Source organism: Canis lupus, chromosome 17 (assembly GCF_048164855.1).
Source record: "Canis lupus baileyi chromosome 17, mCanLup2.hap1, whole genome shotgun sequence".
Taxonomy (NCBI): domain Eukaryota; kingdom Metazoa; phylum Chordata; class Mammalia; order Carnivora; family Canidae; genus Canis; species Canis lupus.
In genome coordinates this window covers 25,681,601-25,707,281 of record NC_132854.1, presented here as the reverse complement: position 1 = coordinate 25,707,281, position 25,681 = coordinate 25,681,601, and positions in this window count along the sequence as shown.

The window sequence follows — 25,681 nt, the reverse complement described above, 5'->3', positions numbered from 1 at the left end:
CAAGGCTTGTGAACAATCCCCTTTGGTCTGCTGCTCTGTCCTTCATGCTCACTGGGGTGGCTGTGTCACCCCACAGCTCTAGGCAGGGATCAGGCCCCTTGGCTCTGCCTGGCCAGAGTCCAGCCTCTGCAGCTCTGCCTGGCCCAGGCTCTAACATCATGGCTTTGAGCAGCCTTGACCATAAGGCTTGCAGCAAGGCTGTCTGACCTATTGAAACCAAAGTGGTAACTCTGATGATCTCTGAATTGCATTTGGTTATTTGTCCACCTTCTTGAAAAACAGCACACATTCATATATTCACATATTCAAGACAGCTCTATTGTCTTGTTCTATCAAATCCAAGGAGCCTCGCAGCCTTCCTTCATTTCATCCTATGTCTGCCCCTTCAGTTCAAACTGACTATTTCTACTCATCTAAGCCTATAAGATCTTTATCAAGTGATGAGTCCACCACAACTTTGAAATTCTCTTCAGAACATGCTTCCTCATTTTTTTTACAATATGGATAAGCTAAGAATTTTCTACATCTTCAAGTTTGGTTCAATTTATTTAACAATTACTTTTTCAATTTGTGTCTCTGTTCTCACAATTTACTAAGCAGTCAGAAGGAACCAAGCTTCTCTTTCAGTATCCTGCTTAGAAATCTTATCTAAATATCCGATTTAATTTCTCACAAGTTCTACTTTCTACAAGATACAATTCAGCTGAGTTCTTTCTCACTTTATAGCCAAGGTCTGCTTTCCTTCAGTTTCCAGTAATGTTTCTCATTTCTGAGGCCTTACCAGAATGGCCTTTAATGTCCACATATTTCTACCAACATTCTGCTCATGATTATTAACATATTCTCTAAGAAGTTAGAAGGTCTCTCTCCAGCTCTCTTCTTTGTGAATCCTCACCAGAACTGCCTTTAAAGTCCATTTTTCAGGCATACCCCTCAAAACCCTACCCCATCCTAAAGCCACTTCCACATTTTTAGGTATTTGTTATAGCAGCACTTGGCTCTTGGTACCAAAATCTGTAGTAGTCTGCTAGAGCTGCCATAACAAAATATAGACAAAAACAGACAGAAGTAGGCTCTGTCATCAAAATGTCATCAAAATGTATTTTCTCATAGTTCTGGAGACTGAACATCCAAGATCAGGGTTCCAGTAGTATTAGTGTCTGATGAGAGTTCTATTCCTGGCTTACTATGCACTCACTTTGCCTTTCCTCAGACTCTGTGAAGACAGAAAGAGAGGATTTATTTTTCTTCCTATAAGGCTACCAATCCTATTGAATTAGGACTCTGCCCTTGTGACCTCATTTAACTTTACCTCCTAAAAGACTTCCAAATACAATCACATTGGGGTTCAGGTGGACATAATCCAGTACATAGAATAATAAAATAGGTCTCTCATAACACATGAAACTTATTTTATAATGAATGAACCTTGTACCTACCCTAGATTATGTGCTACAAGTTTTACTTATCCCAGTTGATCCTTGTATCTTCTTTATGGTGTTCCCAATTGAGGATCACTTAAATGATCCCATTTAATTCTATGAATCATGCCTCATTATCTTCATCTGGCAGTTTTAGATATTAAGACTGAGAAATATTGAATAATTGTCCCATAGTCACAGAAAGGGTATATAACAAAGCAACATATCAACCCAAATATCTGACACCAAAGTCCATCCCTTAAAAATTTTCATCATACTTGAAAACAGAATGAATGATAGTCACATGTTTCATATGAATATGTTTTATCTTTGACCATTTTCAAATCCATGAATCAAATCTGCAAAGAGTATTAACAATGACAAATCGTATAATCGAAATTGTGTTGAGATGAGTTCCTTTAATTGCCTATGGAAAACCAAAGAATCTAATTTTTCAAATTAGAAGATCCAATGAAGATGAAGGTATTTTTGCACAGTGTCAGGGATAATTCCATGTATATATCCACCAAACACTCTATAAAGTGATTTTTGTACATTATATATAGTTATATAAAAAAAGGAAAGGTAAAGTTGATTTGCTTCACTGCCAAATACATATTTTATATTATCATCTACACATTCTCATTAATCTTTTCCAATTTAAACAACACTGAATGAAATATTAGCATGGCAAAATGTATTACCACATAAATTACCACCTCATTAATGAAGTATTCAGACAACTACAAGGAGATATTTTATGACATTTCCTATAACTAATTAAGTAGCAGGCATGCGGTCCCCCCAATTGGTTACAGTTAAATAAAAAAAGATAAGGAATCACCAAGTTGAATTTTGGTAACAAATTAAGGTTTCATACCTGGTAATATAGTGCCAACATTTTGTGACTCATCAAGCATGAGATTTAAAGAAGGAAAACTTTTTTTTCAGAGGCTGATGGTGTATGTGTGTATGCATGTGTGCATGCACACATGCATGAATTTATTTTACTTAACTTTAATTTGTGAGACGAAGGAGAGTAATGCTTAAAAATGGTCTGGGTAAAAAAGAATGATGATCTCAGATCTTAAAGTGTGTTAAAATAAAAGCAATGTGTCTGAGAGGCAGGAGATAATTAAGAGGCCACATCAACCACTACAGATTTTGAAACCTTACTGTGAGCCGAAATTTCCACTTTTATAAGATACTGGGATTTTCATGCCTTCTGTAACTATCTCAGAAAATTTTCTTGAGACATCAGTTAAATAATGAGAACAATTTAAAACATAGAAACCACAGGGACACCTGGGTGGCTCAGCAGTTAAGCGTCTGCCTTCGGCTCAGGGCCTGATTCTAGGGTCAAGGGATCGAGTCCCACATCAGGCTCCCTGCATGAAGCCTGCTTCTCCCTCTGCCTGTGTCTCTGCCCCCACTCTTTGTGTCTCTCATGAATAAATAAATAAAATCTTTTTTTAAATAAATAAAATTAAAAAAAATAAAACATATAAACATATAAACTATAAACATATAGGAATAATATGGTTAAGGTCATGGACCCCATGTTAACCGAGCTAACTGAGGTTAACTGAGCCTTAAGTTTTGGCTCTGCCTCTTCTAGCCGTGTGAACTTATCTTTCTTGCTTAACATATCTATACTTCTGTTTCCTCACCTATTAAATGGTGTCATAGTGAACATGTCTCAGAGGCAACTTAGGGAGATTAAATATTCTAAGTAGATGTGTACAGCACTCACAGTGATGCCTAGAATACTGAGATCATTTAAGGTATCTCCAATAATCATTATTGGTGATCATGGTCCTGTTTTCCCTTGTTTCTAGACCAAATTAAGAAATAAAAATAGAACTTTATTTTCCATAGTATCTTATAAAGTAAAATAAAATCATATATAACTCTAAACCACAATTAATACTGTGTTCTAAAAATTCAATGGAGATGGTTTTCTTTATATTATTTAGTAAAGGTCAGGAGATCTTTTTTATACTAAGATACTCTTTCTGTGAAGAACTAAATTTCTCTGGAGAGGACATAAGGTTATTTCAACTTAAGAAATAACTACTCTACAGAGCCACAACTTACAGATTTATAAGTTTAAACAATAAAAATTAATAAGCTAGTTGAATTACCCATTGGAGAAAACTCTTTCAAAATGTAGGAACGTGTATATCATCTACAATGCACAGTGTTACAGTAAAATACTAAAGTTCCATGTTTGTGCTCAATGCAATACAATCAAGAAACTATTAAAAACTACCAGTCAGTTGATGTAACATTGTTGAGTGAACAAATCATGGATAATTCCCTACAAACTAATAAAAGATTATTCCAGTTTCCATACAAGGAAACATTTCTTAAAAGATGTAGCCTTTTACACAGGAATGATTCATTGCCTGAAATATTTATATTTAATGAAATTTCAAATTTACCTTATAAATTTTCAGTATTAATTTATGTTAGAGAAGATCTTTATAGATATCTTACGTTAGATATTATCTCACTTACCTATTGCTACCTAAAAAATCACCCCAAAATTTAATGATTTAAAGAAACAGCATATGTTTTACCCCCAAGTAAATGCAAGTTGGGAAAAACTCATCATTGCTTTATTCTGCAAAAGCTGGATTGCCTCAAATGCCAGGACTAGAATCAGCAGAGGTCTTGGCTAGACAGTTGATGCTGATTGTCAGTCAAAAGGTAAAAGATGCTAAAATTAAGATATGACTTATAGACAAAATTAATTCAAGGCATTGTTCCCTCCCATTGATTTGGGTGCTTATAAATATGAAACCTAAATGATCAATCTAAAACCTTTTGCCAAGAACTCAGAAGTATTTGAAGCAGTGCTTCATAGACTATTTTAAATAGAAAAAAAAAGATTATTAAGAATCTTAAGACTCAAGAAAAAAAAAGAATCTTAAGACTGTTACATAAGAGCTCAATTGAACTGTGAGGATATGGTCCTACAGTATTTTAAGGATTTAAGTAAGAGGTGGCTCATTTCAAAAAAATCTGTAGAAGCTTTTCTCATCTAATTTTCTACAATTGGAGGTGGGAGGGCTGGATCAGAAAACTATGTCCTAAAGAGAAAACAAGTCCCCTGAATATTTCTGAGTGTAAATATTCATAGGCACAGTGCCTCACGCATCCATTTATATACCATCTATGAGTGTTTGCACTACTACCAAAGAGTTGCATAGTTGTGAAAGAGAACCACATGGCTGCAAAAAGAAACACATTTACTTTTTGACCCTTTATAGAAAATAGTTTGCTAACCCCTAGTATACATTAGTCATTAATTCATAAGAAACCCAAATTTCTTTCAAAGGAATTGGATCAGCTTGGAGCAGGGACAGCATCAAGTGGAGAGAGGTTTTTGGACCTTCATCTCTATGGACAAGACTGAAGAAACTACCAAACTCTAAGCAAGGGGTATGTTTTATGCAAAGGAAAGAGTTAGTCAGAAGATGAATAAAAGGCCCAGAAGGTTGAGCCAAGAACTGTAGGGGAAAAAAATTCCTCAGCATAATTTCCAGTGAAACCATGCTATAATTAAAGCAAGGACAGCACATGCCTGACTAGATTTCAGAATTGCTATGGGATATTGATTGTTTCTTCTTCCCTTTTTACATGGGAGTATCTAGAAGAACTAACATATCTATCCCACCAGTATATGATGAGTGTGTGTGTGTGTGTGTGTGTGTGTGTGAACTACTTGAGTCTTTAGATCACAGATCTTCCAATTGAGAAGGATGGTACCCAAGAAGCTGTTCTAAATAAACTGTCAAGTACTGTGCCGAGAAGCCTCATCCTCAGCAAGATCCTCAAACCTCTAAGCTAAGTCTACTGATGTCACAGGATAAGAATTTAATGGACTTGGAGAAAGTATTTTGCATGTAGGCAGAATGTGAATTTTTTGTGACCAGAGAGGGAACTACAGCGAGTTCAGTTTTTAAAAGTAACTGTGAAAATATTTGCAATTGCACACGGTCTTCCAGGCCCTGCCACTTTCCTGCAAAGAAGTGAAGTCTATGTCTTCTTCTTTTGAACTTGGTTGGGCCTTTGTAACTTCTTTCATAAATAGAATGTGATGAAAACAATGTTGTGTAATTTTCTGTGCAGAGTCATAAAAGGTATGATAAATAAAAGATGGTATTCCACTATGTCCCCCAATTATGGACCTAAACAGTCCTAAAAATAGTTAACACTAATTTCATGGATGTAAAGCACCAGCTGTCACTGGTCCTTTTTCTGTGGACTTTGGAGACCACTCTGTTCACATTCTCACTAAATCGACTCATGGAAGATCTGCTTCTTCAGGGACTTCCTGAATGGTCTAGCTAAGACTACATGGAAATCCAAGGAGTAGACTTTGACCAGTGGGAGGCAGGAAGGATCCAGCAGATGATTTGCTATCCCCTTTTCTCATGATGGGTTGTTTATTTTGGAAAAAAAAATGTTCTTGTACATCTTCTTTAGAAACCTCAAATGACCAGACTAAGTTTTGAGGTCTTGCAAAGCTATGTGCAGCTCAGCAATATTACTTGTGTTTGTTCTATATCATCTCTTATTTTATTTTTTCGTTTCTCACTATTAGTCTCTGTGTTCACACCACCCCAGGAAAGTGTTAGTATATAAAATTTTAGTTCAAGATCAATTCTGAGGGAAGCCAGACTAAGAAAACATTTTTATCTTTAAAAGGCTAAAATTTAATTGAATGCATGTATGTGTACTACATATATAAAGCAGTAGTTGAATCAGGAAATACTAAATTGAAATCAAACTAATTCAAATCTATGCACTTTTAGAGTTTTTGTGACCCCCTAACTCCCCAGCTTCCCTTTTATGAAATTATGATAATTCCAATTTTTAATCATTTGTCTTAAGGGATGTTTAGGTGAGACAATCTATTGAGGCACATAGAAAATTGATTGCAATATAATAAAATCTTAGCAATTTATATATACATATATAAATTGTGTATATATAAATGTATATATATACATATATAATATATAAATATATATATTTACATATAAAATATATATGTGTGTGTATATATATATATTTTACTGTCACTATACCATTATTACTCTGGAAAGATCCTATTCTACATGGAGTTTTCCTATACAACAATAAAACTTATGAAGTTATTTTTAGAAACCTTTAAAAAGTAATGGCATTATCTTGGTAACATGCACTTTAACTGCTACATTAAATTAATCATGAACTAAATACATTCATATATATGTTAATCTACTTGAAATTACATAATATGCAAATTGAGTTAACTAATTTTTTATACTTTGTCTCTATTATAGTCATAATGTGTTTATTAAACTACATGCATTGGAATTGAAGGTATCATATATTTAGTTACACATTTAGTCAATGCTACTGATTTTGGCTTCACAATCTTATTTTCTTTCTAATAGCTGACCTAATTTTCCTAAATGTAACGTACAGATCTAAAATGACACTATTGTTAATTTACTATTATATTCTTTATTTTGGTACTTTTTTACTATGGCCTTGTTTTTAAAAATCACATTATCAGTTTTTATACTGTTCTCTTACATTTGGTATATCTTATTCATTTTATACACCTATATCATTCTGCTTAAATCATGCAGCAATGAGTGACTCTATAATATTAATGGCCTATGAAACAAAAGTTTATTTCTTATTCATTGCATTTCCATACTGGGTCCACAGTGTCTCTGCTCCATGTCTGTTTACTCTGAGAATTAGCCTAACAGAGTAGTCACAATTTGGTGAAAGCTGGTCCTGTGACAAAGAGAAAAGAACTTGGAAAAATCACAAGTTGGCACATGTAATTGACCAGAGCAAATTATGTGGCATTTTTAGGAAGGAAATCCAGTATCACCACAGTTCACACGATTGCACCTAATTTTTATGTGTGATTAGAAGGTAGGGCAGAAAAAATTTTCAGTAATACAGTCTCTCACTTCTTCCTTCTGCACACAAAGTACATAAAATCTCCTCTCTTGGGCAGCCTGGGTGGCTCAGTGGTTTAGCGCTGCCTTCAGCCCAGGGTGTGATCCTGGAGACCAGGGATCAAGTCCCACATCAGGGTCCCTGCATGGAGCCTGCTTCTCCCTCTGCCTGTGTCTCTGCCTCTCTCTGTCTCTCTCTGTGTGTCTCTCGTGAATAAACAAATCTTTTAAAAAATAAAATAAAATCTCTTCTCCAGGGCACAACCCAAAGTGCCATCAAAATTCAGCACAGGTTCAAAATTTAGGATCTCAGGATATATATGTGTTTCCTCCAAGTACAGAGCCATAAAATTAAAGAGACAGCTAATTACATATTAGGAGGAAGAGTATATGAAAGTGAAATCATTGAATTATCGTTACTTGCTATGCCCATTTTCCCCATCTTTGGTTTCATATGTCTATTGTAAAGGTTTTTTTTTTTTTTCTTTCTGTATATAAGGATGTGGCCGTGATAAGAGGGAAAGGATGTAGCTGCATCACATCATGATCCAGATATGCTCAATAATACTCAATGGATTATTTTAGGAAAGGTTTATAAATAGAATTTTACCTGAATACAGTCCATTGTACTCCTAGCTCCATCCCATTAGCTCTGAGATTTTAGTTTGCTGCTTTGAATGTCAGAGGTGAAGTCACAGACAAATCATTGAATATTATAAGACCCTTGTTTGCATCATATCTAGAAATTTGAATAACTTTATTTTCACATTACAATAGGCACTTTTTAGTCTCTTCCTTCATATATCACTTCCATTTTTATTTTCCACTAAAGAGTCAATGATACCTTATTCAAAGAATAAACATTCCAGAATCCATCTCCTGTCTCAGATTGGCCTTAGAGTCTCTAGGAGTTATGTGGTATCTGCTACTCTATATTTGTTGAAATTCTAAGTGTCAGGCACAGGAATATGTTAGGATGACATATAAAAAAAATGAGGCAATAGAGTTTTATAGAAAAAGCATGAGATTTAGACCCAGACAGTCTAAGGTTTGTATTCTGATTCTAGTACTTGTGAACTGTGTGCCTGTCTAATGGAAATTTTTTGTCATACTGTTCTGATTTAAGAATAGTTATCATCCTATCTTAGAAAGAAGAATAGTTTATATCCTTGTGGGTTTGAGTAAACAAAAGTAGCAATTCCAATCATCTACAACATATAGGAATTTAGCAGAATAAGATAATGCAATTAAACAAGAAACACTGTACTTGTCAAAGACCCTCGAGCTTTTTGTCTATAATCATACAGGCTTCCCCATAATCTTCCTATTTTTTCAGATGTTTGCAGTTTCTCTCAGTTTAGATATTTTTATCTTCCTAATTTCATAGTTGAAGTTTCTGACGTTATAGCTCTTATATTAAGGAAATCCACCCACCTCAGTCTCCTAATAGGTGATAGCAATGAAGTTTTCTAAATTTCAAGTTGTAGTTCTATGGAAGTTATTACTGCTTCTCAAGATGAGTGTTGGCTCCTTCTTCTATAGGTAGAAACCTAGTTTTGCAGCTACTCCTCTGTTACTAACAAGTGGAGTAGAGGTAGCAGTGCCATCAGCTGGATGGATGTTAGGCCTTAACAGTGATGTAGAGTCTGGAATTTGTGGTGCTGATGTCTTGGCAGCAATAGCTTGAGGAAATTAGCACACATAGCACATAGGCTATGCCTGATGACTAGCCAGGTTCAGGTTCTATTATCTGAAATTATCCAGGATGAACAGCTAATGAAAAGAATAGGACTAAAATAAATAAATAAATAAATAAATAAATAAATAAATAAATAAATAAATAAGTAAGTCTTTATAAACAAATGAACAAATGAGCATAGTTGTGAGTTAGAGGACTACATGGTCATGGAAAAAAAAAAGAGATGTCAGTATGAGAATTCACAGCCTATCTTCATTTATAATGTTTAGAGTTTGAAGCAATGTTTTATATTAACTACCTGGTTGCTAAAACAAAGAAGGAAATATGATCAAGTGATAAAATGTGTAATATTTATATTAAGACTAACAGCAAAAACCTTCCATGAAGAATCATTAACCATAAATTTCTCAGTAGATAAAAAATGCTGTTCTTATTCTCTCCCCCCAAATATATATTCTATATAACTCAAATGATTTTGTGCTAGACCCCAAATTCATGTAGTCTAAAACAATGAAAATTACAAGATCCAGGAAATTTTGACACAGTATTTAAAAATTGATTTAAAACACCAAGTTTGTAGAAGTTGGTTTAAAAAGGTCAATTTATTAGATTCTCATCTTTTTCTAAATGAGAAGTCTCATTAAAAACCCTACGGCAAATTGCTCTACAAGGACATTATTACTCAGTGATAATGCATAGTCCTGCATTAATTTATTCTTTCATTCATTCAGCATTAATTGTGAGTGTGAAATACCCAGAGATTTATGCTGGAAATAAAAATATATATAACCATAAATTAGAAATGTATCATTTTTAAAAATGTCCCTTTGGACTCAGGAAACTAGTAGAAAAAAATTACAAGACTTTATCTTATGTGTTAGGATGAAAATATGGAGATAGTTGCAAGGCCTGAGATGCAGTGTTCAGTCTGGGAATGAGGGAAAAATATTTGACAGAAATCAGTATTTTATTGTATTTTGTGTTTAACTTGGGATTTTTACAGTTTAGATTATTCAATTTCATTATTATATTAGCTATGTTATTTTTATTAAGTATTTGTGCTTTCCTCATATTTAATGACTTTTACAAGTTCTTAGGTTTAAAGTTTTCTTTTTAAATATTATTTTCTTTGTTAAAGATTTCACATGCAATAACCAAATATATAAAAAAAAAGAAAACAAATGTCAAAAAAAAAAAAAGAAAACAAATGTCATCTTATCTATTTCTTTCTCTAACTCATGATCGCTTTTGTTCGGTAAATGTATCTTGAGACAAAGGTGAACAGGACAAGTCTTGCATTAGATGACAAAGGGGAATGAAAGGAGCCACTTGGTATAATCAGGAAAAGTTTTACTATGTTAATAATGTTGAGCCTTAAAGATGAACAAAAATTTGCCAGATGACAAATGTAAAGAGTATGTTACGGGAAAGTAAAGCTGTACAATAACACGAAAAATTATGTTTTCACCATAATCCAGTTTTTCTTATTTATGATGGTGTTTTGACAAAGCTTTTTATTCAATATCTCGTGATACTCTGGGGAGCAGACATATCCTATTAGCAAAGCTATCACTCTCATCTGTCAGCACTGAAGTAATGTTAACACATTTCTATTTTTTAAAGATTTAATTAAGTTTAATCCATCTCAGAAAAAATGGTTTTTAAAAAATAATATATCCATTTTACTGCTGCAAGGTGGATTGGTGGCTTCCTGTAATGATAACAAAATAAAGCAAATTGAGACTGTTGAATACATGATATAAAAAGAGGTTGTATTTAACGACCTGTAAGCCAGTGTTGCTTTTACGAGTAGTCTAGATGTCAGCAAAATAACATTCTGGGGTTCTATTATTTTAAATATATCATGAGATTTTTAAAAATCATATATAATGAAAACAAATGAAATCTCATTTAAAATATATATACATACACATATGTATATGTATATACATGACATAAAAAGAAACAAGAGCGCTCTAAAATATATTTTCATCAGCAAAGGGAACTTTAAAAAAAAAAAAAAAACAAAGACCAAGTAAACCCAAGTTATAGAAGTGCTTCTTAGCTATCCTCTTGCTTTCTTGGGCAGAGAATATTTCAAGACCAATTATTAAAAATAGTAAAGAATATTTTCTACATATTTTGTGTAGATTCAGGATCACAAGTATTATTGAATACTTAAGTGACATGTTTTCAAACTTAATGCTGTAATCTTGAATTAATAATAGCTTAGTATTGTTAATGTATCTTTGTATACCACCCTTGTTATAGAAAATAATTTCTATCTCCTTTATTACTCAGAACCATTATTTTATCATTCAATAATACATCTCTCTTCCAAATGAATTTTATATTGTATAAAACTTTTTTTTTTCAATTTTACAGAAGAAGAAAAATGTTTTTGGTCATGTTTATAGATCCATTTTGTCATGAGGTAAACACCTTTAAGTTACTCTCCTGTCTGCTTTGACTTGTGAGTCTGCAAATTCACATATATTTGAAGAAATAACTTACCAAAAGAGTTTTCAGTATATGTTTCCTTAAATTATTACAATGAAGAGATACAGTGTCTTTATCATTTGTTCAATATTCCAACTGATTCAACATACCAGTCCTAGTATTTTTTCCTAACATACTACAACTCTTTCACTTTTGTGTCCTGTTTTTAAGTTAATTCTTATTTTATATATTACCCAATTTATTTTCAGAGCAATAAAGAAAAAATCCATACTACTAAAGCAACCACAACCATATTTGCTTCTTTTTCTGTGTAGATTTAACTGAATTGCATAAAATGTCTCTAGGGATGCTGTATTTTGTTTGGTTTATAATTTGAATAGTTTGCACTTTCAGAGTTGCATACATTTTTCAGCAGTTGAGGTTGACAGAGGCAGATTCCTTGCCTCTCTTGCCCTGTTTCATATCCGTCTCGATGCCAGTAGGTCTTTTGTGCTGCACTTGCTTTACAATCCACTCAGTTTGTCCTTCTCTTAATAGAATGTACATTTTTATCCTTTCACTATGTTGTAAAGTCTGATGATCCCACATGTAATAGTCATACATTTTACTGTGCAACTGATTGCAGCTCTATGATAAATCAATTACTGTTTACATACTAATGGTCAGTTAGATTTTAGAAATCTCCACCTCTTTTTCTTTTCCCTTGCCATGTTTGAATTCTCCAGCAAGTAATGTGACAGTTTCAATGCCTCACTTCAGATAGATTTTTTTGGTAATTAAGCAACCTTGTAATGTCTGTCTCATTCTCAGAGGTAGGCACATAATAGCATAATAATACTAAACAATCTTTTGTGATTAAATGAATGAATAATTGTTAAGATTTTTGCGTAGAGGAGGAGGGGCAAGATGGCCGAAGAGTAGGGTCCCCAGGTCACCTGTCCCCACCAAATTACCTAGATAACCTTCAAATTATCCTGAAAATGTACGAATTCGGCCTGAGATTTAAAGAGAGAACAGCTGGAATGCTACAGTGAGAAGAGTTCACGCTTCTATCAAGGTAGGAAGACGGGGAAAAAGAAATAAAGACACAAAAGGCCTCCAAGGGGGAGGGGCCCGCGAGGAGCCGGGCTGAGGCCGGGGCGAGTGTCCCCAGGACAGGAGAGCCCCGTCCCGGAGACGCAGGAGCTGCACCGACCTTCCCGGGGGAAAGGGGCTCGCGGGGAGGTGGAGCAGGACCCAGGAGGGCGGGGATGCCCTCGGGCTCCCGGGGACACTAACAGACACCTGCGCCCCGGGAGAGCCCCACACCCCGCGGCCGAGCTCCCTAAGGGCTGCAGCGCGCACGGCGGGACCCGGAGCAGCTCGGGGGGCTCGGGGGCGGCTCCGCTGAGGGGGCTGCGGGGCGGGAGCAGCTCGGGGGAGCTCGGGGGCGGCTCCGCGGAGGGGGCTGCGGGGCGGGAGCAGCTCGGGGGGCTCGGGGGCGGCTCCGCGGAGGGGCTGCGGGGCGGGAGCAGCTCGGGGGGGGCTCGGGGGCGGCTCCGCGGAGGGGGCTGCGGGGCGGGAGCAGCTCGGGGGGGGCTCGGGGGCGGCTCCGCGGAGGGGGCTGCGGGGCGGGAGCAGCTCGGGGGGCTCGGGGGCGGCTCCGCGGAGGGGCTGCGGGGCGGGAGCAGCTCGGGGGGGGCTCGGGGGCGGCTCCGCGGAGGGGGCTGCGGGGCGGGAGCGCGAATCCAACAGCGCAGACCGGGAGCACAGGGCGCCGGGACACAGCCCAGGATCCGACCTACCCCTCGGACAGGCGGAGGCCGGGAGGGCCCAGGACAGCGAGGACGCTCCTGCCCCAGCTGAGCAGATCAGCGGCCCCGCCCCGGAGCCTCCAGGCCCTGCAGACGAGAGCTCCGGAGTTCCTGCGGGGGCTGAATCCAGGGCTCCAGAGCTGGCCCCGCCACTGGGGTTGTTCCTCCTGAGGCCTCACGGGGTAAACAACCCCCACTGAGCCCTGCACCAGGCAGGGGCTGAGCAGCTCCCCCAAGTGCTAACACCTGAAAATCAGCACAAGCCCCTCCCCCAGAAGACTACCTAGACGGGCAAGTTCCAGGGGGAGTCAAGGGACTTAAAGTACACAGAATCAGAAGATACTCCCCCGTGGTTTTTTTTGTGTTTTGTTTTGTTTTGTTTTGCTTTTTGATTTCTGTTTGCTTCCCTTTTTTTTCCTTTCTTTCTTTTTCTTTCTCCTTTTCTTCCCTTTTTTTCTTTTTTTCTTCCTGCTTTCTTTTTTCTTTTTCTCTATTCTTTCCTTATTTCTCTCATCTCTTTTTCTCCCTTTCCCGATACAACTTGTTTTTTGGCCACACTGCACTGAGCAAAATGACTAGAAGGAAAACCTCACCTCAATAGAAAGAATCAGAAACAGTCCTGTCTCCCACAGAGTTACAAAATCTGTATTACAATCCAATGTCAGAAAGCCAATTCAGAAGCACAGCTTCTGGTGGCTCTAGAAAAAAGCATAAAGGACTCAAGAGACTTCATGACTGCAGAATTTAGATCTAATCAGGCAGAAATTAAAAATTAATTGAATGAGATGCAATCCAAACTAGAAGTCCTAACGACGAGGGTTAACGAGGTGGAAGAACGAGTGAGTGACATCGAAGACAAGTTGATGGCAAAGAGGGAAACTGAGGAAAAAAGAGACAAACAATTAAAAGACCATGAGGATAGATTAAGGGAAATAAACGACAGCCTGAGGAAGAAAAACCTATGTTTAATAGGGGTTCCCGAGGGTGCCAATAGGGCCAGAGGGCCAGAATATGTATTTGAACAAATCATAGCTGAAAACTTTCCTAACCTGGGAAGGGAAACAGGCATTCAGATGCAGGAAATAGATCCCCCCCTAAAATCAATAAAAACCGTTCAACACCTCCACATCTAATTGTTAAGCTTGCAAATTCCAAAGATAAAGAGAAGATCCTTAAAGCAGCAAGAGACAAGAAATCCCTGACTTTTATGGGGAGGAGTATTAGGGTAACAGCAGACCACTCCACAGAGACCTGGCAGGCCAGAAAGGGCTGGCAGGATATATTCAGGGTCCTAAATGAGAAGAACATGCAACCAAGAATACTTTATCCAGCAAGGCTCTCATTCAGAATAGAAGGAGAGATAAAGAGCTTCAAATACAGGCAGGAACTGAAAGAATATGTGACCTCCAAATCAGCTCTGCAAGAAATTTTAAGTGGGACTCTTAAAATTCCCCTTTAAGAAGAAGTTCAGTGGAACAATCCACAAAAACAAGGACTGAATAGATATCATGATGACACTAAACTCATATCTTTCAATAGTAACTCTGAACATGAATGGGCTTAATGACCCCATCAAAAGGCGCAGGGTTTCAGACTGGATAAAAAAGCAGGACCCATCTATTTGCTGTCTACAAGAGACTCATTTTAGACAGAAGGACACCTACAGCCTGAAAATAAAAGGTGGGAGAACCATTTACCATTCGAATGGTCCTCAAAAGAAAGCAGGGGTAGCCATCCTTATATCAGATCAACTAAAATTTACCCCGAAAACTGTAGTGAGAGATGAAGAGGGACACTATATCATACTTAAAGGATCTATCCAACAAGAGGACTTAACAATCCTCAATATATATGCCCTGATGTGGGAGCTGCCAAATATATCAATCAATTAATAACCAAAGTGAAGAAATATTTAGATAATAATATACTTATTCTTGGTGACTTCAATCTAGCTCTTTCTATACTCGATAGGTCTTCTAAGCACAACATCTCCAAAGAAACGAGAGCTTTAAATGATACACTGGACCAGATGGATTTCACAGATATCTACAGAACTTTACATCCAAACTCAACTGAATACACATTCTTCTCAAGTGCACATGGAACTTTCTCCAGAATAGACCACATACTGGGTCACAAATTGGGTCTGAACCTATACCAAAAGATTGGAATCGTCCCCTGAATATTCTCAGACCATAATGCCTTGAAATTAGAACTAAATCACAACAAGAAGTTTGGAAGGACCTCAAACACGTGGAGGTTAAGAAACATCCTGCTAAAAGATGAAAGGGTCAACCAGGAAATTAAGGAAGAATTAAAAAGATTCATGGAAACTAATGAGAATGAAGATACAACCATTCAAAATCTTTGGGATGCAGCAAAAGCAGTCCTAAGGGGGAAATACATCGCAATACAAGCATCCATTCAAAAACTGGAAAGAACTCAAATACAAAAGCTAACCTTACACATAAAGGAGCTAGAGAAAAAACAGCAAATAGATCCTACACCCAGCAGAAGAAGAGAGTTAATTAAGATTCGAGCAGAACTCAACAAAATCGAGACCAGAAGAACTATGGAACAGATCAACAAAACCAGGAGTTGGTTCTTTGAAAGAATTAATAAGATAGATAAACCATTAGCCAGCCTTATTAAAAAGAAGAGAGAGAAGACTCAAATTAATAAAATCATGAATGAGAAAGGAGAGATCACTACCAACACCAAGGAAATACAAACAATTTAAAAACATATTATGAACAGCTATACGCCAATAAATTAGGCAATCTAGAAGAAATGGACGCATTCCTGGAAAGCCATACACTACCAAAATTGGAACAGGAAGAAATAGAAAACCTGAACAGGCCAATAACCAGGGAGGAATTGAAGCAGTCATCAAAAACCTCCCAAGACACAAAAGTCCAGGGCCAGATGGCTTCCCAGGGGAATTCTATCAAACGTTTAAAGAAGAAACCATACCTATTCTCCTAAAGCTGTTTGGAAAGATAGAAAGAGATGGAGTACTTCCAAATTCGTTCTATGAGGCCAGCATCACCTTAATTCCAAAACCAGACAAAGACCCCACCAAAAAGGAGAATTACGGACCAATATCCCTGATGAACATGGATGCAAAAATTCTCAACAAGATACTAGCCAATAGGATCCAACAGTACATTAAGAAAATTATTCACCGTGACCAAGTAGGATTTATCCCCGGGACACAAGGCTGGTTCAACACTAGTAAAACAATCAATGTGATTCATCATATCAGCAAGAGAAAACCAAGAACCATATGATCCTCTCATTGGATGCAGAGAAAGCATTTGACAAAATACAGCATCCATTCCTGATCAAAACTCTTCAGAGTGTAGGGATAGAGGGAACTTTCCTTGACATCTTAAAAGCCATCTACGAAAAGCCCACAGCAAATATTCTCAATGGGGAAGCACTGGGAGCCTTTCCCCTAAGATCAGGAACAAGACAGGGATGTCCACTCTCACCACTGCTATTCAACATAGTACTGGAAGTCCTAGCAACAGCAATCAGAAACAAAAAGACATTAAAGGCATTCAAATTGGCAAAGAAGAAGTCAAACTCTTCCTCTTCTCCGATGACATGATACTCTACATAGAAAACCCAAAAGCCTCCACCCCAAGATTGCTAGAACTCATACAGCAATTCGGTAGCGTTGCAGGATACAAAATCAATGCCCAGAAATCAATGGCATTTCTATACACTAACAATGAGACTGAAGAAAGAGAAATTAAGGAGTCAATCCCATTTACAATTGCACCCAAAAGCATAAGATACCTAGGGATAAACCTAACCAAAGAGGTAAAAGATCTATACCCTAAAAACTATAGAACACTTCTCAAAGAAATTGAGGAAGACACAAAGAGATGGAAAAATATTCCATGCTCATGGATTGGCAGAATTAATATTGTGAAAATGTCAATGTTACCCAGGGAAATTTACACATTTAATGCAATCCCTATGAAAATACCATGGACTTTCTTCAGAGAGTTAGAACAATTTATTTTAAGATTTGTGTGGAATCTGAAATACCCCGAATAGCCAGGGGAATTTTAAAAAAGAAAACCATATCTAGGGGCATCACAATGCCAGATTTCAGGTTGTACTACAAAGCTGTGGTCATCAAGACAGTGTGGTACTGGCACAAAAACAGACACGTAGATCAATGGAACAGAATAGAGAACCCAGAAGTGAACCCTGAACTTTATGGTCAACTAATATTCGATAAAGGAGGAAAGACTATCCACTGGAAGAAAGACAGTCTCTTCAATAAATGGTGCTGGGAAAATTGGACATCCACAAGCAGAAGAATGAAACTAGACCACTCTCTTTCACCATACACAAAGATAAACTCAAAATGGATGAAAGGTCTAAATGTGAGACAAGATTCCATCAAAATCCTAGAGGAGAACAGAGGCAACACCCTTTTTGAACTCGGCCACAGTAACTTCTTGCAAGATACATCCACGAAGGCAAAAGAAACAAAAGCAAAAATGAACTATTGGGACTTCATCAAGATAAGAAGCTTTTGCACAGCAAAGGATACAGTCAACAAAACTAAAAGACAACCTACAGAATGGGAGAAGATATTTGCAAAAGATGTATCAGATAAAGGGCTAGTTTACAAGATCTATAAAGAATTTATTAAACTCAACACCAAAGAAACAAACAATCCAATCATGAAATGGGCAAAAGACATGAAGAAAAATCTCACAGAGGAAGACATAGACATGGCCAACACACAGATGAGAAAATGCTCTGCATCCCCTGCCCAGGGAAATACAAATCAAAACCACAATGAGATACCACCTCACACCAGTGAGAATGGGGAAAATTAACAAGGCAGGAAACCATAAATGTTGGAGAGGATGCGGAGAAAAGGGAACCCTCTTACACTGTTGGTGGGAATGTGAACCGGTGCAGCCACTCTGGAAAACTGTGTGGAGGTTCCTCAAAGAGTTAAAAATAGACCTGCCCTACGACCCAGCAATTGCACTGTTGGGGATTTACTCCAAAGATTCAGATGCAATGAAACGCTGGGACACCTGCACCCCGATGTTTCTAGCAGCAATGTCCACAATAGCCAAACTGTGGAAGGAGCCTCGGTGTCCATCGAAAGATGAATGGATAAAGAAGATGTGGTTTATGTATACAATGGAATATTACTCAGCCATTAGAAACGACAAATACCCACCATTTGCTTCAACGTGGGTGGAACTGGAGGGTATTATGCTGAGTGAAGTAAGTCAGTCGGAGAAGGACAAACATTATATGTTCTCATTCATTTGGGGAACATAAATAATAGTGAAAGGGAATAGAAGGGAAGGGAGAAGAAATGTGTGGGAAATATCAGAAAGGGAGACAGAACATAAAGACTCCTAACTCTGGGAACGAACTAAGGGTGGTGGAAGGGGAGGAGGGTGGGGGGCGGGGGTGAATGGGTGATGGGCACTGAGGGGGGGCACTTGATGGGATGAGCACTGGGTGTTATTCTGTATGTTGGTAAATTGAACACCAATAAAAAATAAATTTATTATTAAAAAAAAAAAGATTTTTGCGTAGATGTTTGTAAAGCACACCCTTGAAAATCCCAAGTTTAACATCCATGATTCTCAGCATTTGGGAACAAATCTTAAAATATGTTACAATTTGTATTTTTGCACACAACAAAAATATGTTACCTCTATATGCATTTAGCTGTTGTTAACCAGCTAATCCCATAATTTCTCTATCAGATTCTACATTTTTTACCCTGTATTTCACTTTCCTATTAATTTTGTGATATGTTACATTTTAAAGAAAACAAAGTCCGAAAAAGAAGACATTTGCACATGACATCATTAATATTTATGTGATCTCTAATAAAATATACTTAATAAAGTCATCCATTTTAAAATCTGAATATACAAGCCTAAAATAAAAAGTAACAGTTAAGTTTTTGCTAATATAGTTTATATGTCATATATGACCTTTGTGTTCTATATGTCATCCTGCCGGGTTACTCCAAAACTTGCCACTGTGAAAAAGCACTGTAAGTATCTTTCAGGTTACCAGAAACTAAAGAGATAATATAAATAAGCTTGTTTAAATTTTGATTTAAAAAAAAAAGATATAAAAGATATTTGGGGCAAAAACTGGTCTGATATCTGCTAACGTATTTTAATGTATGATATTGAGATTTATTTATTTATTATTATTTTTATTAATGATAGTCACACAGAGAGAGAGAGGCAGAGACACAGGCAGAGGGAGAAGCAGGCTCCATGCACCGGGAGCCCAACGTGGCACTCGATCTCGGGTCTCCAGGATCGCGCCCTGGGCCAAAGGCAGGCAGCAAACCGCTGCGCCACCCAGGGATCCCTGAGATTTCTTTGTTTTATTATGATGTGGTAATTGTAGTGAATTCTTTCAAAAATATCTTTATTTTTTGGTGGGGCATGTTGCCATGCTTTGAGTTCATGTTTGCTACTTTCAAATAGCTCAGGAATACACACACTCACACACTTTCATGTATATTTATATAGACACATACATGAACACATATCTGTATGTTCACAAATATATAAAAATAATTAAGCAAATACAACAAAGCATCAGCAAGTGAATTTATGTTTTGGATGTGTTGATGTTCATATTAGCACTCTTTCAACTTTTCTGTATATTTAAAATTTTTCATAACAACAAAATCCAGTGTTCTCCTACTTCTATTAATCTATCACCACAGCCCATTATGTTTTCATATATGTCTTACCACTTTTCCTTTTGATTCTTTTTAATGATTGCTTCAAAATATGTCCAAGTGACCCCAGGAAACCTAGCTTACTGTGACTCATCCTGTTTGGCAAGTACCTACAAATTCATGAAGAATATTAAGGTTTCAGGCATAATCTCCCACAACTTTCACTTTCAAAACCCTGCCTATATTTTGAGTCTCTCCTGTAACATCCATTCCCTCTAATATTATGATAAATAAATAAATAAATAAATAAATAAATAAATAATAAATATTGTCCCATTTATTTCCCTCTACTCTCTGCCTGGAATACTTGTCCCTGTCTTTCACTTTATTAAATACTATACTAAAATATGGAAATTGTGTTTATCTCCTTCAGAGTAGCTTCCCAGAGTTCAAAGTCTCAGATGTAAGCAGATAACGCATAATGAACAATTTTCATTTTTTAAACTTGTTGCGGTTTATTTCATGACCCATGATATACTAAATCATGATAAATGTTCCATAGGTATATTTTTGTTTTTCAGTTCACACTTCTAAGATCTTTTTACGTCAGGATCTTCAGTCTGACATCCCAGTCTAGCAGGGTTTGTTTCAGCAGCATTTCATTATATGGATATACTTTAATTTATTTTTTAATTAGTGGACATTATAAGTATTTCCCAATTTTTTTAAGATTTTATTTATTTATTCTTTAGAGACACAGAGGAAGAGGCAGAGACATAGGCAGAGGCAGAGACATAGGCAGAGGCTTACTGAAGGGAGTGTGAATTAAGACTTGATCCCAGGACCCCGGGATTACACCCCAAGCCACAGGCAGATGCTCAACCACTGAGCAACCCAGGTGCCTCTAGTATTTCTCAATGTTGTCAACTGAATAAAGCTACTATGAACATTCATATACAAGTCTTTATATGGACATGTTTTTATATTTTTGGGGTAAACTATTTTTAACTTTACTGGAAACTCCCAAAGTGGTTTGCAGAGTGGTTGTTGCACTGTTTTATACTCCCACTTGAAAAGTCTGAAATTTGTTTCAGAGTCTCTTCAACACTTAGTACTTCCCGTCTTTTAATGTTAACCAGTTTGGGGCACCTGGGTGTCTCAATGGTTGCGCTGCTGCCTTTGTCTCGGGTGGTGATCCTGGGGTTCTGGGATTGATTTCTGCATTAGGCTCCCCCCATAGGGAGCATGCTTATCCCTCTGCCACTCTCTCCATGTCTCTCATGAATAAATAAGTAAAATCTTAAAAAAAATAAATAAAGTTAGCCAGTGTTTTGAAAAAAAATTAAAAATAGATTTAGCCAGTTTTGTGGGTATCTTGTGGTATTTAATTTTGATTTCATTTGCATTACCCTGATGACTGACGTGTTAGCGTATTTTTTATTGGCTTTTCACCATTTGATACATCTTCTATAATTGCTTTATCAATTAATATTTTAAGTAATTTATCCAATATGTGAACTTTTTGGTACCATAAAGGCTCTTTGGGCTTTAGCCTTTCATATAACTAGAAACGGAATTTTACCTTAGATATATATCCCTCCATTGTTCTGCAAAGCAATTTCATTATCCATGGCAATCATGTTAAGAGAACATTTTTCCTGGATTTCTCAGTATTCTTACGTGGTTAGATATTCTGAATTTTAAAAATTGCTAAGCTATAATAAAGATACAGAATATCTCAATCTTTATATCTGCAAGTTTGTAAGAGCTTAGAAGGTTTGTTTACATCAAAGAAGTAAAGATAAAGTTTCTTTTTCTGCATCTCCAGAGAGTAGGATGGACTAATCTGTCCACAGCCAATATATGATCTATCTCAAAATTTTAGATTTCCTCCCCTGTAGTCCAAACTGAATGCACATGCACATTAAATTCTGGCTTTCAGGTGCCTTGTGGGCAATTGGTCAACAAATGCAAGGTACTATTTCAGCTGGTTCTGTTTTTACTTTTCTGTGAGTAATATGGTTTGTTCTCTGATTGAGAGGTATGGTTTCTCAATATATGTAATAACACTGACAGGTTAACTTCTTAGTTGTAAGTTGGGTCAAATTTCAGACCCTTCACAGTTTCAGACACAAATTTAGTCAACAAGGATGGACTATCAGAAACATATTTGAAAAGAAAATCAAAGAGCATCCAAATGATTAAATAAGTGTTGCATAGGATAAACTAAACAGATATGGCACTAGACAGAATGACATTAATCAGAATGGGAGTCAGAGAGGCATTTACTTGGGACCATGTAAGATCAAATAGTGAATATTCTGAGAGAAACTTATTCTTGAGTTTTCTGTTATTCCTGAATATTCCACCCATTCTGGACAAAGGAGATTGACAAACTATAATAAAGACGGAGAGCACGTCCCAACCCCCCTCCGGAAATATTTGCTCACAACCCACGGCTGTAAAAAATTGAAAATCTTGTGCTACCCTACCCAAAGATGACTTCACATTATAGAAATTAAGATAAGGATTTTCTTTATATATTTTCAGAGAGGGACAGATATGCCTGCTTCTCCTATGTAATCTCTGAATCTCATAATTTGGGGGTTCCTTTTCTGTGTACAAACCCACTACCTGTGCAGGTGTCTGGTCTTCAGTGTTGCTCTGTGGGAAATTGGAGTGTAAAGAACTAATATAAAGTTCTATTCTGTTTGCAGTTTTTGTTCCATGTAATAAATGTCTGCTTTTTGACAGAAACACTGGTCTCTATATGGCAGAAGAGATCATTTATTATTCACAGCCAAAAATTGTGTGTATATGTGTGTTTTATGTGTGCATGTATAAATATATGTATATACACATATATTTATGGAATGCTACTAGAATGCAGGCCTACCTCAAAGTGTGAATATCACAACACAGCATTATCTTTGGGTTCCTTGAAATTATATTCCCAGATTAATGTGTTTATATTTCTTGCAAATGTTGATTTTAGAATTTTTCACAAGAATGGTATCATTAAATCATTTACCTATCATTTTTTTAAGTCAGAGTTCCCCACTTTAAATTCAAATAAATTCAAATAAACTTGGCTACATTGATTATTTATTATAGACTGGTAAAGCATGCAGTACAAATTGGAAAAAAAATATTAAGCTACAAAGAAAATTATAGTAATAAATATTCCAGATTGAGCCTAATTCTTTGATTGCATCTTATTTAAAATAAGTGAAATGTTTTCATGCTAAAACATGTTTTTAGATTCTTCTTGATATGTCATTAGCTGTACAGAAACCATAAGGTTCTTGTTATAATTATGGGCACCTTTATTTATTTTCTTGAACTAATCCTAGTTATAATTAAGGTTTTAATATGTTATTTGACATACAAATGCTTTTTGCATTGTTCTAAATTATATTACCTCTGTCACTGCTCAGAGTCAGGCTGATTATTACAGGGACTTATTTTTTGTATCTTTTAAATTGAAGTCATTAAAAATAAGGATAATAATGATAAAGGCTATTGAGCTTCCAGAATCCATTTTGCTTAGTGTACAGAACTTTGTTGTGTGGCATTATTATTTAAGATTCCTAAGTAAAATATTTTATGCAATAAAATAATGCAATGGCAAAGCTATTTAAGTTCAAAGATCTTCAAGAATTCTCATTATGTTTATCTACAAACTCAATTATAGTCATAAAAAATCTCAATTGCCATATCAAATTTTTCAAAAATAATTTAATTTAAAAACTATTGCAGAAAACATTTACATTTTTTTAAAGCTAAGCACACAATTATCACATGACACAACCATTGCACTCTTGGGTACTTATCTCAGAAGAAGAAAATAAAATAAAAACTTATGTTAACACAAATACCTGCACATGGACATCTATAGCAGTTTTATTCATTAAAGCCAAGAACTGGAATCTGTTATCTTTTAACAAGTGAATGGCTATAGAGTCAGGGGTATATCTATGTATATTGATACATACCAACATGGATGACTCTCCAGAGAAAAATGCTGAGTGAAAAAAGTCAATTCCAAAAAGTTATATATTATATAATTTCATTCACATAAAATGTTTAAAATAAATAATGGCCTAGGAGATTGATTTGAAAGTTTTAAAAAGGGGAATCTGTTTTAAGAATTTTCCAAAGCTGTTAATGCTTGTGTAAATCCAAAGTAGTATGGGAATAACAGTGATATAGTAAGTAGTTCTGACAGTAGTAGCAGCAGAAGAGGCCTCAAAATTAAGAGCACAATAGTGATAATTATATTCAAGAGACTTATGTCTTAGATTAATTAATAATCACCCATTTTTCATAAAGCTAATTTTCATTTAATAAAAGAAATAAAAATTTTTATCATTCCAATAGATCAGTATTAGAAAATAGTCTCAATTATTATTTTTAAATTGAATTCTCCTTCTCCATTTCTATTTCTGTCCTGATAATTAGTACTATATAAAAGACAATTTCCCTGAATATTTCCAAAGGACAGATGGGAAACATGTTGGCTCTTCTTGCTTACACAATTTCCTATTGAGTGTAAAATTAGTGGTAATATCCCAAATTACTGTGCCTGATTGTTACTGGAACCTCAATCACAAACGTTTCATGATGATAGGAAATTATCAGTTTTAGGGAGTCCCAGAATAACTACATCTCTTCTAATTTACTTTCAACAATGTCAGCTTCTGGGTCTCAAAAATGTAATCTTGATTTTAATTAAATTATTTCTGGCTAGATAATATGTTTGAAGATTAAACAGACATGTTTTATTACTTCTAAATCTTCATACAAACACAATGAATTAAAAATTAAGAACTCTTCAAAAAAAGGATTAGAACAATAAATTTATTGCTGAGTTTTGACTATCAGATTGGATTTGGAGATGGTCCAGATTGATACAGTAGTCTTTGGAATGAGAATTTTTAAGGGAGATTTGTGAATTAAAGAAGGAAAACAAATTATTTGCCATTTCTCCCATTAAATTGTGGGATATATTGTCACTCTCCCTAATTCTGGGCTTGACCTTTGACTTTCTCTGAGTAACAGAATTTGGCAAAAATGATATTGCTTACGGTCTGAAACTAGGCCTTAAGAAATCAGCAGATTCCACTTTGGCAAGCTTGGGACATTCTCCCTCTCCTCCCAAGCTAAGAGAAACTCAAAGTACTTGGAGAAGCCATGAGAAAAACAAGAATTTCTGGTCAATCTCTTACTCATTTCCAAGCCAATGGCTAGTTAGCTTGCCTGCCAGATGTATGCCGTAGTCATTTTGAACATTCCAGCACAGTTGAGCCTTCAGACAACTGTAGCCTCATTAAACATCACATGAAGCAGAAGAATTGCCCAACTGTGCCCAATTAACCTACAGAATCATTTATAAATAATAAATTGTTCTTGTCTTAGCCTCCCAAATTTTAGGGTGGACTGTCATGCAGCAATAAGTAACTGAAACTGGAGAAAATAGATTTTCTGAATTCCAATAGCTTCATTCACATAATTAGATAAACACTTGGTTAATTTGGACCATAGAATTTCATAGTATGTAAAGAATAAGGGAAAACCCAGAATAAAAAATAAACAGTTTAAGAAGCCAATGTACCACTCCTTCTGGTGAG